At 35.9% G+C, this 20,017-nt stretch overlaps 1 long non-coding RNA gene across 1 annotated transcript; it reads right to left on the reverse strand.

Annotated features, from left to right (window-relative positions):
• Nucleotides 1-16,221: 16,221 nt before the first annotated feature.
• Nucleotides 16,222-16,668, reverse strand: LOC143345236 (uncharacterized). The gene is made up of 3 exons (XR_013080249.1): nucleotides 16,628-16,668; nucleotides 16,411-16,484; nucleotides 16,222-16,323 (listed from the first exon to the last, which is right to left on the reverse strand). It is a non-coding gene; the product is annotated as an uncharacterized LOC143345236 (long non-coding RNA).
• Between the last annotated feature and the right edge of the window lie 3,349 nt (nucleotides 16,669-20,017).

The raw sequence follows: 20,017 nt of genomic DNA on the forward strand, positions 1-20,017 counted from the left end.
ATTTTTCTTTTTTTTTTTATTTTTAACCTTGCAATGTATCTATGTTTGTCTCTGAACACGTTGCAACAGCATTTCTGCAACATTTTATGTTTCAAAGTGTACACGATCTATTTCGACAGTGAAATGACGTCAGAGAATTTCGTGTATTAGATGATCTCACTGTTTCTCCTTATAAAAGTTTGTTAAGTTCAAAAAACTTTATTAGGAAATCTGAGAAACTGTTGTAATTATCACAAGGATACGGGAAACATTAACGTACAACTCTTTCAAAATTGTTGACGATATTGAGTAAGTTTGTAGAACGTTACAAAACGAATTTTATTTTAGTTACAAATGACATCGAAGCTAATTCTTTTATTCGTTAATAATTTCTTTTGTCAAAGAAACACTCAAAGTTACGAATACGTTAAACATTTACGTTTCATGGCGTACTAAACAATTGCTGGAGAACATCATGAGCGTGTAAGAAATCAAGAGTTCTATCTATTATTGCAACGACGTTGCTGAAGAACCATGCAAACAGTAGTTACGCAAAACAGAGAAAATATCTATTACGACAAAAGAAAAGGAAAACTTGTATTCAGCGAATTAGACGATGAAGTGATTCAAACTACGCCTCGATTTTCGTTCAGGAACAATTTAATTTGCATTCAAACTGAATTACAAGCTAATGACTTAGGAACCAATCAAACCTAATCGCTACAACCTGTGAAATACTTTCGTTTGAACTGGCTCGAGAGTAGTATTAGACATTAATCGAATAATTAATAATAAAGTCGATTTTCCCAAAAACAAAGAACTGGATAAAAAAAATGGCATACAAAATAAAACATGCGCATGCAAAAACCAACCGCATTAGTCTGTGACAGCCACGTGTTAACGTGAGCGCGTTAGGTCAGTCCATGACAGTCACGAGCTGGACTTCTAAAGGGTTAAAGAATAAAAACTGTCACTAGCTGTCAATCATTATTATCATTATCACTATGTGGCTCTGATACATATTTATTTTCGTTAATTTTCAACGTGGACTTTACAAAAAAAAAAAGAAATTGCTTATTAGGTGTACATGGTTTATTTTTTGGTTAATGACAAATTTTTTACATATTATTTTCCAACCCTTAAAGTACGACTGATTTATACTGGAATGGTTCTGAACGTTTAGACTCATTTCCATCAAAAAGATCACGCGAATCGATCAATGGTTGCTCTCATAAGGGCGCAGCAAGCCTTCGTTTAATGACGAGAAATTGGGTTCGCTGGATGTCGATCAGGGGTAGTCGGAACCGAATTCTATTTCGAGCCAAGACGCGCGAATTATTCAACAAGGAAATAGAATACAGAGAGCGAAGAAAATGGAACAGCGAGGGAGTGGCCCAAACATCAAAGGTATGCCGCCCACGTTATCGGTTCCGTAACTGTTAACGTGATATAAAATTTGTTATGTTTTTTCATTATATCTTTATGAGAGAGATCAATGATTTGGAGAAATTTATCCGATGAAATTGAATCTAAATACGGCCTTATCCGGTGACACGCGAACTTGCTAATTTTAGGAACATACCGTTTCAGACGCAACTAAAAATATTCAAGATATACGACTATTCTTCTTGAGGGGTAAGACCACTGTAAAAACCTGAAATAAAGCGATTTTTTTTTTTTGGATGGATGAGAAAGTAAGAGGATAATATTCAAGAATGTTATTAACTACGTCGTTAAGTGTTACAAAAAAGAATAGTGCAAAATGACGACGCTGGAGCCATTCTCACGAGGCGCTCTGTGGCACAAGACAAAAATTTTTCTCTTAATCTACATGAGTATAGCTAATACTCATTCGATAAGTTAATTTTAATATTATTTATTGATAAATGATTGCCCCATTTTTTTGTACAAAATTGAACTTTCTACTTCAAATGCTCGCCAATCACACAAAAATTAATATTTCAAAAATCCTCTATGTATTTCTCTAGCTACACTCATGTAAATTAAGAGAAAATTTTTTATTTTTTTCCGGATACAAATTCACATCAGTTACACTGCATAGCGCCTCAGCGTCGTCATTTTGCACTATTTTTTTTTTAACACTTAACGACATGGTTAATAACATTCTTGAATATTATTATCTTCTTATTTTTCCATCCATCCAAAAAAAAAATGCTTTATTTCAGGTTTTTACAGTGGACTTACCCCTTAAACCTCTAACTTGAAATAGAAATAGCAATTAATTATCGACAATTTATAGACGTGAAGTTGTAAATTTGAAACGTGTACTTTTGGAAATTGCATCGAGATTTTTATAAAAATGTCAATTTAAACGTTGCTTTCGTGAAAGATAACGAAAAGATCACGATCACGATCTCTGTGTACAAAATTGATATAAAAATCAGTCGATCGTATAAGAACTGATCGATAAAGATACCGTGAGATGAAAAATGTTTGATGATTAAGGAAATTTGGGGAAAACTAGATTAGAGGATGAACAAACAAACGATTCTTATCAGTACTGTTGTTGATCATTCGATTTTATAGATATATTAATATATAGACTTTTGTCCATTGTACTTTTGTTAAAAAAATAAAGCATAAATGTCAAGATTATATCAGTGTCCGAATATGTTTATGAGTTACTGTGCCTGATAAAATTTAATTTTGACTAGGTGCGGCTGTCAAATATGCAGATAAAAACATTGGTCATCGTTAAAACTTCGGTAAAATCATTGATAATACTCTCGTAAAGATATAATGAAAAATATAAAAAATTTTATAATACATTAACGATCGCCATACTGATACGCTTGCGGCGACGCTTTGAAATTTTGACCATTCGTCATCGTCATAGAAAATTCGTCAATGTTTCAAGAACGAGTTAAAATAACAGAGATGCAACGAAATTTGTAAAATGATCCAAGATACATATTCTGTCGAAGAATTATCTATTCAAGCAGGTTCATAATTATTTAAAAACATTTCGAAAACGAGTAATGATGATATTCAATTTATCGGTTAACAGACTGCAAAATTTACAAAACAAATTAAGTGTTCAGTAAAAATACTGCAACGTTCAATATGCACAATGTCACTAAAGACATCTAAACATCCAGACCTAGATCCATAAACGCCTAGAGACGCTTATCTGTACTATAATTCAGTTAATAATTATGCTAAATAGCACAAGTTGCCTTCGTCATTTTTTACGCACGACCTACATTATATCGAACAAACTTTTTCTTCTATTAGCTCGTTTCAAGGTTACATTGTATCTCTTTATATTTTTTAAATGGAATCTTACATTATTGTTTCAATGTCGAATCTCGAAAATCGACAAACTCGTTTAAAAGTATCTCGAATCGATCCGAAGCCACGGAGAAATAAAAGTTATTGAAACAGAATTAACAATAAAATTTAACGATAATTGTACATTAACAAATCTATTATTTAGCTTATCCCACAATTTCGGTCTCCATTTTGAATAGTTCCATTTAATGATACAAATAATTTACACATAGGCTATCTTGGAAACAATATTATCGACGTAGTATCGTTTAAGTGTCGAACTGTCGTAAAATAAATTACTCAAACATAATACCGCGAAATTGCTATACATTACAATAAGTACCGCGTTGTTCACAACTTGGACGATGTAAAAATTTAAATTTCCTTCAAAGTTCAACGAGAACCATTAATCATGTTCATTTACAAATTAAACAATATGAATCGTACAAAATGAGTCATGAAGAAACTGATTATTGAAACGCTAATTAATTTCTCGTAAATAAAATAACCCATCATTATGCGTGGAAAACAATTAATTTCAATAAATAGTAGCATCCCAGAATATATCATTTACTACCCCAACTATTCATGAGTTTCTCGGATCAAAATTTTTCGTAAAATACAGATAAAAAATCCGTAAAGTAAACCGCGTAAAGGCCCAATTATTTTGAAGTAACGTGACTTATTACCCACTCGATTTCGTCTATTGGAGCCACAAGGTATGCACGTGGAACGATAAAATGTTTTTAATAATCTAATGTTCAATTAGCATGATGACGCGTATTGTCAAGTATACGGTAACCAGATTCTTTCTTTAACGCACCTTTGATCCGCGAACGTGAATTGGAATACCGTTTTCTCGAAGCGACTGCTTCGCTAACCTATTCTCGCTTTCCGCTTAGTATCGTCAGCAACCAACAGAACTCCTCGAACTATTTATTACTACACTTCACGCACGTAAAGTTTCAGGTCGCTGGTTGGAATTTCAACAGTAACACGAATAAAGTTGGCAAACCCGTGCTTCTATTGCAAACGATGGGTCGACAGTTCGATTATTTGGGAAACGATCAGAGTCAAGAAACTGTTCGAATTCAGACTGGTAAAAATACATTTCAGGATAAAAAAAAAATACGCGTCATACTTTCAAATTAATTTTATTTTTAATGCAATTTGTTCCAACAATTTGTATAAAGTACCACGAGACCGTGTCTGTAGTTACACGCTCCCCTTGATAACAAACTATCATTTGAAACATTCTTTTAAACAACAAATAGTTTATAAGTATTACCACAGACGAGGTATACGAGTAGACCTCTCACCTTATGGACTTTCGTAGCCCAATCTGACTGCTATACCGACCTGAAAATTCGGAGGTGATTTTAGCGTCCTCTTCTCATGGATGGCGGTCAGTTGAGAAACTATTCACTGCATTAGTATTGATAGGCAAACAGCTATAGTGTTTGCGTAAATACATGTGAGTTGACTATGGAAGGGATTAAAATTCATTTCTGAATCTGTTGGTAACGTTGTGAATGACACGAAAATGGTAATGTGGTTTCGAAACCCTATAAAAATGGACCGAAAAAATACATTGGGTGAAAGATCTACTCGTATATCGTCTCTGACAATAATCTAGAATCTTTGATGAATCAATGAGAATCAAAACAAACATAGTGAAGAAGGTCTATATTTACGATGACCTATGCAAGGTGGATCGCAGCCAATTTGCTAATGTTATTTAGTTTTTAATTAATAATTGCATTACCCAGCTAAGAGTGATACGATTATTAATTAAATGCTAAATAATATTACCCAGGTCTCACCACGCGGAGGTTGCTGCGAATGGAGACCCACCCTAATCGATTCCCAACCACCCTCCATTAATAAAGACCTTCTGTGACCAACGATCGTTGGTCAAAGAAGAAACAAACGAAAGTGCAACCAATGAAGGATGCACAACCAACGAAGAGAGTTGAAAGAATTTTCAAAAGAATTTGTCTTCAAATAAAAATAGCCTGCCTAACATAATGGTTAACCAAACACCTGCCTAACTATAAGTTTAAATTCGTTTATTATATCAAGAAACAATTCTAAATTCGCAGCCATTAGCTCGGTGTTACCCACGAAGAATAACTTTTCTATCGTGGGTGACACCGATTACCAGGTCTCACCACGAGGAGGTTGCTGCGAGTGGAGACCCGAAGGGAGATAGATGGAATCAAAGTTCCATCGATCTCCCTTTTACATTCTTACAAGCTAGATTACTAAACTAGAGAGATAGAAGGAAGCAATGTTCCTTCGATCTTCTAGTTTAGTTGTACCAAGTAATTATTTCGTTTAAAAAGGGGTGAAGCTAAATTATGGGAAACGCGACGCGACGCGATGCTGAACCGTGCAGCAGATCTTCGGATCGAATCAACACTACCCTTGGTAGATTGATTTCTATTTCTAGAAATCGATCTATCATTGGCAGGCGACTAGATCTTTCAGACAAACTGGACGGCCGATCACATGTTTCGTTCGACGAAACAGCGGTGATCGAAGCAAGAAACGAGAGAACGAGTCGAGAGAAGCTACTTGTTAAATAATTACTTGGCAGTATTGGGAGACGCATGCAATAGAGACTTAAAATTAACGTCGAAGCTCAAGTCTAGTCAAGTTGAATCTAAAATTCGGACGATAGAAGGAATCAAAGTTCCTTGTACCAAGCAATTATGTGGTTAAAAAGAGGGATGAAGCTAAATCATGGGATACGCGACGCGACGCGACGCTGAACCGTGCAGCGGATCCGAGGATCGAACCTACTGCCCTTGCTAACTCGATCTCAACAAGAAAACAGAGAACTGCAACTCCGAATCGAGGTCTCCATTTCTCCAACGCAACCCGCCGGGAGCCCGAAGGACCCGACTTAGGCTGTCTGACAAAGAGAGAGTACCTGAGACAGAGTCGACTTCCGCTGGAAGGTATGCGTTTCCGCAGAATACGGAAACTCCACACCTTCCAGCGAAGTGCCGTTTTCCCTCAATCAAGCTTACCAAGGGAAGGCGATTAGATCTTTCGGACCAGATACACGGCCGATCACATGTTTCAATCGATGAAACAGCGGTGATCGAAGCTAGGAACGAGGGAACGAGCGAGAGAGAAGCTACTTATTGAATAATTGCTTGGTAAGACGCGGAAATATGTACAATAAAGGAATCTTCGACGTTAATTTTAAGATTCGCGACGAAGCTTAAATCTAACCGACTTAGAATTAAATGTCCCTCGGCGGTTGTGGCGTACTCCCTCGATGTCCCTGTGAATAATCTGAAACTAAAATTGATACACATATTAGTAACATACGAAAGGAAATTTAATAAACACCATGCAAACTAGACAAAGCGATGGAATAATTAGTCGTGCTGATGTACCTAAGAGTGAGAATCTATAAGATTCTCGATGTTAAACCTACCTAAGGAAATGTACAAAATTTACACATGTTACAAACAAAGTATTCTACCTATACTTGCGTAACGAGAGTATAATGTCGAAGTAAAATAGCAAACGATTACTCAAATTTATCCCAAGAACCATACAAATTTCAAAGACGAACAGAAACGAAGATTGACCAGAATTGATAATCCAACGATGATATCGAGGATTGAAAATGTCTAAGTAAAATAGCAAACGATTACAACAATTTATCTCAAGAACCACACAAATTTCAAAGACGAACAGAAACAAAGATTGACCAGAATTGAAAATCCAACGATGATATCAAGGAATGAAAATGTCCGAGAATTAAACAAAATATCTTAGCGAAATAGAACAAGAATAAAAATCTTATTCTAATTAGTGACATCAAAATTCAGAAAATAATATACAAACAAAAATGGTATATGATTCGACACAATCATGGCAATTCAAAAAATAAGGCAGTAGTAGAAATAGAGGAGGACAACATAATAATCAGATAAAACCGGACAATCAAAGACCATTGAATTATGACCAAACAAATAAAATAAACTGGTCAATTTTGTGATAATAATATAAATAAGTAAAGTGAGCTTACTACTTGTTGAGCATTAGTTACCATTGCCAAGGGAGCACCAAAGGTCCAGCTGTAACATAAGAAACGATTCGTAATTTAGCAAAAGCGATGAACAGTTCCATAACATTCAATTGGTATCAAACGACAAAATAGAAGTGGGGAGAGCAATTTTAAATAGTTCTTACCAGTGGTCATCACCGTCCGGCACTGGTCAGCAGTGGTCAGTAGTGGTCAGTAGTCGGATCTGTACTGGTCAGCACTGGTCAGTAGTGGTCAGTCCTGGTCAGTCCTGGTCAGTCCTGGTCAGTCCTGGTCAGTCCTGGTCAGTCCTGGTCAGTCCTGGTCACTCCTGGTCACTCCTGGTCCTCAGTGGTCACCGCTCCTCGAATAGCCTGATTTAGGCCCGCGAGACCCGATCCCCCTGGATGCTCCAGGGGTACTGAAGAATTTGTCCAGCGGTAGTCTTCGAGTGGGGAAATCGAAGAGTGGGGAGACAGTGTCAACGTGAAGAGTTAAGAGTCGCTTGGTCTAGAGAAGAACACTATTTTGATTGGTCCCACATCTTGACCATTTCTGGATCTTCACTGGACCGCTGACCTTAATGTCAACCTCACTGTTGACCACCAGTGACCATAAGCTGGTCATCATTGATCATCGACCCATGAAAACTATTACGAAGATAGCCTTCTTACGAGGATCCTCTTACAATTTGATGCATGATCTTTTTAACATTTTGTTCTACTTTGGAAGAGTGTATCTCATGTTATAAAACACTTATGGTACAGCGATAGCGTTCATCCCACTAGCGATAGATCTATTCTTTACCTCGTTTATGTGTAATAGGTATACATGAGTTGGAAAATAAAAATGCCTGGGCAGTTGAGACTCAATTTCGTATGCAGGTTGACGCAAATCGGATTTCAGCTGTTTCGAAAGCAAGAAAGAAAGACTCACATTCGCCTTCTTTCTTGAATTCCCGAAGCTGACCAAAGCACCTAAGCTCACGTATACACGGCTGTGGATTGGTGTGCGTAAATAGAGTGGTGAGGTAATGGGGCTCTAGAACTCCAGAAAAATGGGCCTCAAAAAAACTCGTATATCTACACAAATCTACTCGTATACCTCGTCTGTGGTATTACTAATCAGTTTTCTGATTAATTTATAATATCATAAAAGTCTGATCTAGCTAGCCTTCAGTCTACCCTTAGTATAATAATATAGTATATGCCCTTAAAATTAAATTGTTTATTTAACCATTCCTCTAACGGCAAAAAGCTCAAGTTTGCAGAGAAATAATTTTCATTTTGCCATTAAATGGCGCCACTAACGTTCGTACTGAGGCAATACCGTTTTCTTCGTTACCAGTCGACTTGGACAACTCCTTCTATAGATAATTAACCTTCGGTCGATAACATGTGTGATCACAGACGAAGCACAGACGAGGTATCGAGTAGATCTTTCACCACAGAAGAGGTATACGAGTAGACCTTTCACCTAATGTATTTTTTTCGGCCCATTTTTCTGGGGCTCTAGAGCCCCATTACCATTTTCGTGTCACTCGCAACGATACCAACAGATTTAGAAAAAAACACAAGTGGAAGTGAAACAGAAAATGAAATTACAAAAATTTTAGTATTTTTTAACGAAATGAATGCTGTACAGTTCAGAACTGAGCATGAATCGATTAATTTCATTGGAGTAACTAATCGATTAAGATCATTTAAAGATATCAAGATTATTAAGATACGTAAGAATGTACCTCATTGATAAGTACACCGCAAATCCTCTATTATTTATTTTAAATTGTAATGTATCGTTTATTGAAAAAATAACTCGGTAAAAACGTATTTGCGACTCGAAATCAAACAAGAAGGTATGTGAAACTATAAGAAGAACGCAGCCATTAGCTCATATTATTTCCTATGTAATTAATAATTATATTAATTACATAGTAAATAATATGACCCAGGTCTCACCGCGTGGAGGTTGCTGCAAATGGAGACCCACCCTAGCCTCGCCCCAACCACCCTTCCTTTGGCGAGGAATTCGAATACCTATCTAAGAGAGAAGCTATCGAAAAGTTAAAAATGAGCTACATAGGTCAAGTTCTTAAAAGAACTGCCCAACAAAAAGAAGAAGAACCTAACACAATGTCAATAGATGTGAGATGATACACATGTTTTCTAGAAACGAAATTTAAATGTGCAACTACACGTACGAACTCTGACTAATGAAGAGATCGACAACCTAACAAAATGTTGATACATGTGAGATAATCCAACACATGTTTTCTAGAAACGAAATTGGGATGTGCAACTGCACGTACGAATCCTGATTATTAAAGTACCAATATGTACTTTATTATTAATTGTTCCTTCTTAAATGGGCACTTTCATTATGACAGTGCCTAATAAAACACTGAAGATCCAACCAGAAATGTACAACTGTACATATGAACCTAGCATATTAGAATACTAATATGTACCTTAATATTAATCATTCGTACTTAAATGTACGCACACGCTTTGGTAGTATTTAATAACACGCTGGGGAACGCTTCATTACCTTATAATCTATATACATTTGTACTTATATTCTAACGCAGTTTGTAGAAACGAAGAAATATGAGGGAATATTTTCTTTCTTGGTGTCTTCATCAATCCCACGATGTTTTTCTAAAATAGAAACTCATACACAACAAATATAACCGGCATAAAACGAAGAAATATGAAAAGATATTTTCTTCTTGATGTCTTGGTTAATCCCACGATATTTCCCTGAAACATAAATTCAGACAATAAATAAAATTGTATGAAATATTTCCCTAAGAACGATCAAGTTTGAATCCATTTACTATTTCCAAGTTCCATTCTTCAATGTTTATATATCCTGTAACAAAAACTTGCCCAAAAGATTAGTAGCTGAAATAAAAGTGTATTAATGGGCAGAGAAAGAAAAGAAGCTTCTACGAGTAAAAATTGATATTAAAAAAATTCAAAAACATAAATATTACGCAATTGAAATTGAATGAAAAGTTAAACTCGTCTCAGTGTTAAGATAGATACGAAATAGATTGAAAATTGTATTCATTTATTACCGTAGATTTTATTTTTCGTTTCGTTTATCAAATAAAAAAATTGTCAAGACGTATACATTGCAATAATTATATTTTACTGCATTGAAAATTAAATTAGGTTCGTACGAACAAAGCAATAACGAACAAAAATTTCGATTCCACGCGGAAATTAACTCTCAATATGAAATATCGAATTGCAATTTGCATACCCTTTTGAAACAAGCATTCTATTTTCCATGAATTAAAACAATGATCGCGAAAAAACTTTGATTTATGCAAAGAATACAGAATATTTATAAAAAAATTCACTATTTATAAATAACAATTGGGTTGCAAAGGTTATTATATCCCGTAAAAATGACCAACTCTAATAATGAATAATTAGTGATATAAATAGATATATTAGAATCATGAATTCAATCTACAATAAAATTAATCATAATGTAGCATTTTTAAATGCATTACAAATCTGTAATAAAAATATATTCACGTAAATTACAGATTTTAACACGTTATAAAGAATAAAACAATTGGTCTATTTACAACAATACTTTCAAGCAGTATTTCCTTTGGCAAACATATGAAGAAAAGATAGATTTCGGATAGAATAATCGTCCACTCGTCTTAAATTCAAACAATCCGTGAGTGGACCATTCTTTCTTTCGCAACACTAATTTATAATATAAAAAAGTATACGCGAGTGGTGCTTGTTATTCGTAAAATGAACCACACAGGATTCCTTTATTAATTAATTCGCGTGCACCCATATTCGATCATGCGCAACACTAATTTTAATAATGATGTCGAGCCATTCGAGGCTTTGCAGAATCCCAGCTTGCTTCTTGGATGATCCTGATGCAGTGGCTAGCGTTTTGGCCAGCTTTTGGGCATTGAATCGCAACTCTAATTAATAAAAAACACGACAGGTCAAGATCGCAACGCTACTTTATAATATAAAAATTCCAAACACGATTTACAACAATAAAATCAACCGTGAATGGTGATTATTCGCAACGCTACCCTGAAAAGTAAACGCGAAAAATAGTAATTCGCAACGCTAAGAGCAAACCGATCAGTTCATTCGCAACACTATTTTTAAATAACAATAAAAGCAATCGCGTATGGAATTCGCAACGCTAATCTGAAAAGGAAACGCGAAAAATAGGAATTCGCAACTCTACGAGCAAACGCGATTATTGTATATTCGCAACTCTATCTTTAATGGAAATATATTTATGTTTCGCAACGCTAATGCAAATCGCGTTGCCCAAAAATGCTGGATCGGGTGCTGGCGTCTTCAGTTGTAGCTACAACATACATGCATAAAATAAACTAACTACTTCAAGCTACTTCAAACTACAATAGAGTGGCACATATGGGGATGAAGTTAGACGTTTTAAATATCGCAACACTACGGGGCAACAACGCGATTAATCAACAATCGCAACGCTAATTTATAATAGAAAAATTCCAAACGCGACTTGTAACAACAAAAGCAACCGCGAATGGTAATTATTCGCAACACTACCCTGAAAAGCAAACGCGAAAAATAGTAATTCGCAACTCTAATTCGCAATCGCGTTTACTAAAAATTCGCAACGCTATTTTTAAAGCAAACGACCGGTTCCTAAGTTTGCATAAAAGAAACGCGAATCGTGTTTATAAGGAACACTAATATATCAACGCGATAAATATTTATTCGCAACTCTACAGCAAACGCGAACATTGTATATTATTCGCAACTCTAACTTTAATCAGGAGCTATTGGTACATGTACATACACATGTACTGGCCACAAAATAAACTAACTACTGCTAGTACTACAATTGGGGTAGAATTTGGGCATTGAAAATATCGCAACGCTAAATAAAAAATCGCACGATTGATCAAGATCGCAACGCTAATTTATAACATGAAAATTACAAACGCGGCTGGCATCCAGTATATATATAAAAGAGTAAAAAAGCAACGCGAATCGTGATTGTTCGCAACGCTATCCTGAAAAGCAAACACGAAAAATAGTATTTCGCAACTCTACGAGCAACCGCGTTTATCAATAATTCGCTACGCTATTTTTAAGCAAACGTTCAGTACCTAAGTTTGCAAAAAACCAATCGCGTATCGTGTCAAGGCGCAGCACTACTCTGAAAAGGAAACGCGAAAAACAGTGATTCGCAACTCTACAAGCAAACGCGATTATTGCATATTCGCAACTCTATGTATATCGTAACCGCGAGTTGCCCTGATGGCTGGCATGTATGGTGCAATCATGTACAAAGTACATGCATACGTGAGCCAGCCAGAAAAATAAACTAACTACAACTACAGACGAGTTAAGTGACAAAGTAGTAACAGGAATGACTTTCCATCCTCATCCAAAGATGAAGATGAAAAGCCATTTGTTGTAGCCCACTCTTGAAACAATTTGTTAGGGCCTCTTCAGCTCATATAGAGCCTTTTCTTTCTTCGGCGGTCCTGCCAAAGCCTGAAACTTACTTAAGACTTGGCTCGAGATTTTGTGCAATACGTAGTCTTCCAACAATATACGAATTGTTGGTCGAGCATACGTGGTGAATCTCGAGCGGGACGAGCGTTTCGTAAGGGACCTAATCGCGACCGCGAACGCGAGAGAGCGACTTTAAGAGTCGCGCGATTCGAGAAGTCGAAAATAAAGCCGAAACAAACAGCATACACCATTTGAATCAGCAAGATTTCTACCCTCGAAATCGTAACTACAGGAACAGAACTGCCACGCGAGAAACGCGCCTACCCGAATTACTAATGTGGACAGTCCTGCCCTGACCCTACCTACTTAGATTAAGCACACACACCAGAAAGTTACCTACCTACCTAACCCTATATTTAAAAAATTGCAAAACTCAATCAAGCAAACAAACACTCCACGGTTCTCATTCTGAATGTCCGGGCGCGACCTAAACTAGAGAGGACTCCCCGGGGTTCCTCCGACACCCGGACATAACACTCCATTCATACTCTAAATGTACGTACCATTTCCTGAAATCGACTGACAAAGACTAGTGACCATTGCGTATTTGTATTATAGATAATATTTTAGTATAAAATCTTTATATAATTTAATATAATACAAAGTCATTGATCAAGTATATTGTATTTATTACTTTATTGTATGAATTACTAGAACTATCGTGTATGGAAATAAATATATAAACAGCAAAATCAATAATTAATTTAATAAATTGGTAAATAAAAATTGAATGTTGCAGTTAATACAAATATAGAGAATTATAATGAATTGTTTAAACGACGTACTTCCACAACCTAACCACACACACACATGTGGATAGTACGTCGCGCACGATTCACTAACCAATGTCAGTCGCCGATACATTATTAGAAATTGTTATAATCTAAGTCATCGTGCCCGTTGCCTTCGCTCATGCAAATAGCACCTGGGCGTGTGCATGAACTTGGGCAACGAACACGGAAAGATTAGTCTGAAAATCCTGACTAAAAGAAGTAGTTAATTAAATATAGCTAAACGGTAGTTTTTATTTGATTTTTAATCAAAAAGACTCGACTTGTTATATGAAATATATCAACGAGAAAATACATTAATATTGAAAAATATTATTATGTAAGAAAAGTATTATAATTGAAATTTAATTACGTGAAACGAAAGACTTTATTTCAGATTTTATGATAATTTACTTTAAAATTGAATTAATTTATTTGAAAATTGAAATAATTGAAATTTAATAAATAACATTGTTTAAAAAATTCAACAATTCATAATCGATTCTATCGTCAAAGTAAATTTCTAAAAAGATGAAAGTAGTATACAATTCATGTTAGTTTAACTCAAAAATCGATCAGTCGCGAAATGTCTTCTTGCACATAAAATACATTAAATACGATCCATATTTAAGAATTATATTAATGTTATTAAAATTACTGTATAATGTTATAGTAATTAATATTTATATTCTACTCCATCATACGATTAATATAATATCTCACACATTATATCAATTCATATTCTATTCAATCTATAATTCATGTAAAGTTAAAAATATTCTATACATTTTATAAAAATTGTTTCATATATATTTTCATAAAAATTTTATAATAATCATATTAGGTAATATTTATTTAGAACATTAAAAAACGCGAGTGCAAGAAGACCCTAGCCTGCACTAAGAAAATATGACAATTTATATTACTACTCACGGGTATTTTTCATACCCGTGGTCACTTAGACTCGTCAAAAATAACAAGTATACAACTAGTCACCCGTGTTGATTCGGATCTTTCATCCTACAACATGGTTGGGGACCAGAGGAACATAAATGCATGCGACTAACTTAATCGTAGAATGCAAATGCTCGGATGACGATGTTGACCACTTCAAGTCATCAGCGAAGTCAGCATGGTCCTGCTGGTCTCCAGGATGTGACTGTAAGAAGAATGCAAGAAAACAATTAGAATCTGTTGTTAAAATTATAGAGATTTTTAAATAACAAATTTCAAAGTATAAATTTATATTTACGTTGTTCGCTCGTGGTCCACCGCCCGATACCCCCCGGGTACTGCTGCTGGTTTCCATAATGAGGTCCAGAGACTGTAAGAAAACTGTAAAAAAAACAATTAGAATCTATTCTTAAAACTGTAGAGATTTTTAATTAAACATTTGAAAGTATAAATTTATACTTACATTGTTTACTCGTGGAGCATCGCCCAATAGTCCTCTTCAGTGATGCACTGACTCTAATTCCGGTAACGAGAAGTTTAAATATCAAATTGAAAAAATAATTAATTTGATTAGAAAATATTAAATTAGAGTACCGCGACCGAAGATTGAAATCGGCGAACAAATGATTCTATTATCGCGATTCAGAAAACAAGGAGAGCCACGATGCTCTGGAAGTAATTTAAAATTACGTAGGAAACACTGCTTCTATTCTCGCGTTTGCCTAACTACGTTGTACGACAACTTACTCAGGGTCACTTTACCCTGAAAAACAAACTGTTGCTACGCACAATCACTGAATCTACCGACCGCATTGCGCGCGGCCAACAAATTTCCTGGAAAGAAAAACCTGAAAAGAAAGGGACAGGAGACAAGAAATACAACAAGCACACGTGTGCTTTTCCTATTAGTTTTCTCTTTTCTTTTTCTTACTAGAGTTCGACAACAGAAACACTGCTTTACTTAGTACTGCTGTATACATAGTTTGTCACGTAAAAGGTTAATGCCACGAAGGCGAAATATTCTCAATCAATGAGAATTTCAACGATAAAATATTAGCTATGAAAATAATTACGTACAAGTAATTATTCAATTTCTAAATATTATATCACTAAGTTTCATAATTAGAGTTGTAAGCATGATTATGTTTACTTTATCGAACGTTAGAATATCCCGTAATTTTTATAAATATTCCGAAATTTGCAACAATTAAAGTTCGTTGGTTATTTATGCTTGAATAGCATATTCCAACTCCGCAGTTACTACGTTTACTGAAACTTGTATTGAAATATATATGGAAATTGCAATTATAAAAATTCATAAAGAAAGAAATATAAATAATCAATTAAATAAATATCACTCGGAAATATTCAATCGCGATAAGAATACAGTTGAATATAAATTATTCCAATTTATCGTTGATATCTATTGACGCCATTTCTGTATACTTCGATATGTATCGAAGTGGATAAAAAGTTTGTTAACGATTTTCGTATTTTATCTTAACAATGACCGATTAGAAAATTATGATCATGCTTGCAACAAATGATTTAATAATGAAATACAAATATATAAATATTAATATACCCGTTAATTTTTGTTGTAATTGTTTTAACGTTACCAATATTCCCTCCAAAATTTGTCGAGTGACCTGCCATCTGTTATGGTGTCGTTTACGCGCCAATAAAAGTTTCCATGGCGTCGAATTTCAATTAGGGACTGCAACAGAAATAAAATACAAATTAAATGATAATTAAACAATAATTGATAATAATTAGGAAATATCAAAAGGTTAGAAATACGTACTTCGTTGGTCGCGATACACCGACACGTCTTGTATTTCGAAAGGGAATTTCTTGATTTCGAATTCCAATAAGAGACTGTAACAGAAACGAAATAAAGATCCATTAAAGTACATAAACTTTTATTGTAATTAAGTAATAAATGGAAACCGTATTGCAAGAGATCGTAATGAAAACGCGAATAGTAATAATAGAAGAATAAACAGGTTAGAATTACGCACCTCGGTCGCGAAACGCCGATACGTCTTGACGCATGTTGCTCGGTTAATTTTCAAAGTACGACTGGTGGCTCCTCGTTGTGCTCGGTAACGCTCGTGAATTAGTTGGCGGAGTGGGGGAAAGGCCGATGTTTCGCGAAGCTTGTTATTCGAAAAGGAATAGAGATGCCTCAGGTAGAAACCGCGAATACGCGACTTTCTAGAATAACGTAATTACCTTGACTTTAGAATTATACATATTGATGAATGGCGATACATATAATGTACAAATTAAATATAACTCACATTTTTGTCGATTTATAGTAGCAGATGACAAGATTCTTGAATTTGTTAACATTATTCACTTCGATCATTACATGCAAATTACTTATAACTTTAAGTAATCAAAGAATCGCAGATAATTCGTACTTCTCAACTCATATGCATTTACCCGCAATTAGCCTGTTTGCCTATCACACTAATACAGTGAGTTTCTCAACTGACCACCATCCATGAGAAGAGGCCGCTAAAATCACCTCCGAATTTTCAGGTCGGTATGGCAGACAGATTGGACCACGAAAGTCCATAAGGTAAAAGATCTACTCGTATTATACCTCATCTGTACTTTTACTCAATGTATTTTTTCGGTCCATTTTTCTGAGGCTCTAAAGTCCCATTACCATTTTCACCATTACAGATTTAAAAATAAACACAAGAGGAAGTGAGACAGAAAATGAAATTCATTGGTTCGAGCGATAGGAAATCTTGACAAATATTAAAATAACTTTTTACTTATTATAAATAAAACTTAGCATTGTTTAACATTCCAACGCAATAGTTTAAACAATTCTTAACAATATGTGGTATATGAATAATGAAAGGGCCCATCAGTATGCGTAAATAATAATTTTTCGCGAAATAATTTGTCCACCGGACGGGTTGAGATGGCTGACACACGCTGTGCTCTCCCCACTCCTCCGCCACTACATTAAAGGCTCATGCGGAGCTTACGTGTCTCATTCTCGCGGGGGGGTCCAAGGGTGGCGGACTTCCTGGCTCGGTGGGTATCCCGGGATCATCCTAGGCTGACCAGGGGGACCAGGGCTGACCACTACTGACCAGCGCTGACCGCTACTGACCACTACTGACCAGTTGACCAGTGGTAAGCATACGATGACCAATAGTGACCAGTTGCTGACCAGTAGTAAGCCTTACTTAAATATCCCCTCTCTCTCTTATTATTCTGATTTGTAGCATGCTCGTTCATTTTTGACTATCGTTTGATGAAAAATTGGGTTTGTTAAATTCAACGGTTTTCGTTTCGTTACTGTGAATGTTTCCACCATTTTTACATACAATGAGGTATTCTATTAACTGGTTCTTCTATTATTTCGGCAATTGTTGCGTTACGTTGACCATATAAGACTCTGAAAGAAAATGATTCTCTATGGGGTATTTCCTTCAATCGTTTACTGTTTCTGTTTCCAATTCTTTCCTGAATTCGTATCCGTCTTTGTCTATTAATCTGCATTTTTACTTCGACTTTGTTTGCGAAATTGCTTTGTCGATTTCACTACTTGTGGTATTAGTTGAATCTGACTTGGTAAGATATTCCTCATTTCGTAGAATATTTTTACTGGTCAGCTAAGTTCACTAGCATCGTCTATCAATTAATCCGAATTTTTATTTCGACTTTATTTGTGAAATTGTTCCGTCGTTTTGACTCAGATTGACTTCGTTTAATTTATTAATATTTTCACTTCCTTATCACGTATAAATTTTGTACATTTCTTTAGGTAGGTCTACCCATCGAAGAATACAATAACTGTATTCTGTGTAGGAATATTTCAGAATTTCTTAGTTTGTTCGATACATCAGCTGAACTTTCTTCACTTGTTGAATCACAGATGGATTGGATAGGGTTTATTAAATTTTCCTTAATATGATACTAATACAAGTATTAGTTTTTGTTTCAGCTCAGATCTATTACAGATCGATTCCAAGGACATCGAGGGAAGACGCCACAACCACCGAGGGATTCATCCGTCGAGGGACATAATTCCATGTACATTAGACTTAAGCTTCGTCGCGAATCTTAAAATTAACGTCGAAGATTTCTTTATTATACGTATCACCGCGCTCTACCAAGCAATTATTCAATAAGTAGCTTCTCTCTCGCTCGTTCCCTCGTTCCTAGCTTCGGTCACCGCTGTTTCATCGATTGAAACATGTGATCGGCCGTGTATCTGGTCCGAAAGATCTAATCGCCTTCCCTTGGTAAGCTTGATTGAGGGAAAACGGCACTTCGCTGGAAGGTGTGGAGTTTCCGTATTCTGCGGAAACGCATACCTTCCAGCGGAAGTCGACTCTGTCTCAGGTACTCTCTCTTTGTCAGACAGCCTAAGTCGGGTCCTTCGGGCTCCCGGCGGGTTGCGTTGGAGAAATGGAGACCTCGATTCGGAGTTGCAGTTCTCTGTTTTCTTGTTGAGATCGAGTTAGCAAGGGCAGTAGGTTCGATCCTCGGATCCGCTGCACGGTTCAGCGTCGCGTCGCGTCGCGTATCCCACGATTTAGCTTCATCCCTCTTTTTAACCACATAATTGCTTGGTACAAGGAACTTTGATTCCTTCTATCGTCCGAATTTTAGCTTCAACTTGACTAGACTTGAGCTTCGACGTTAATTTTAAGCCCCTATTGCATGCGTCTCCCAATATTGCCAAGTAATTATTTAACAAGTAGCTTCTCTCGACTCGTTCTCTCGTTTCTTGCTTCGATCACCGCTGTTTCGTCGAACGAAACATGTGATCGGCCGTCCAGTTTGTCCAAAAGATCTAGTCGCCTGCCAATGATAGATCGATTTCTAGAAATAGAAATCAATCTACCAAGGGTAGTGTTGATTCGATCCGAAGATCTGCTGCACGGTTCAGCATCGCGTCGCGTCGCGTCGCGTCTCCCATAATTTAGCTTCACCCTTTTTTAAACAAAATAATTACTTGGTACAACTAAACTGGAAGATCGAAGGAACATTGCTTCCTTCTATCTCTCTAGTTTAGTAATCTAGCTTGTAAGAATGTAAAAGGGAGATCGATGGAACTTTGATTCCATCTATCTCCCTTCGGGTCTCCGCTCGCAGCAACCTCCTCGTGGTGAGACCTGGGTAATATTATTTATCGTTTAATTAATAATCGTATCACTCTTAGCTGGGTAATGCAATTATTAATTGAAATCTAAATAATATTAGCAAATTGGCTGCGATCCGCCTTGCATAAAACGTTCCAATTGGCCGACACGAGAATTGTTCTCGCATGCTTCGAGATTAATTCCCTCGATGCTTGAATATTTTTCAAATTTACGATCCAAAATACACAACTTTTCTTCGTGTGCATTAATGTGTGTTTTGTTGGGTGCTGCAAC

Source organism: Colletes latitarsis, chromosome 1 (assembly GCF_051014445.1).
Source record: "Colletes latitarsis isolate SP2378_abdomen chromosome 1, iyColLati1, whole genome shotgun sequence".
NCBI lineage: Eukaryota > Metazoa > Arthropoda > Insecta > Hymenoptera > Colletidae > Colletes > Colletes latitarsis.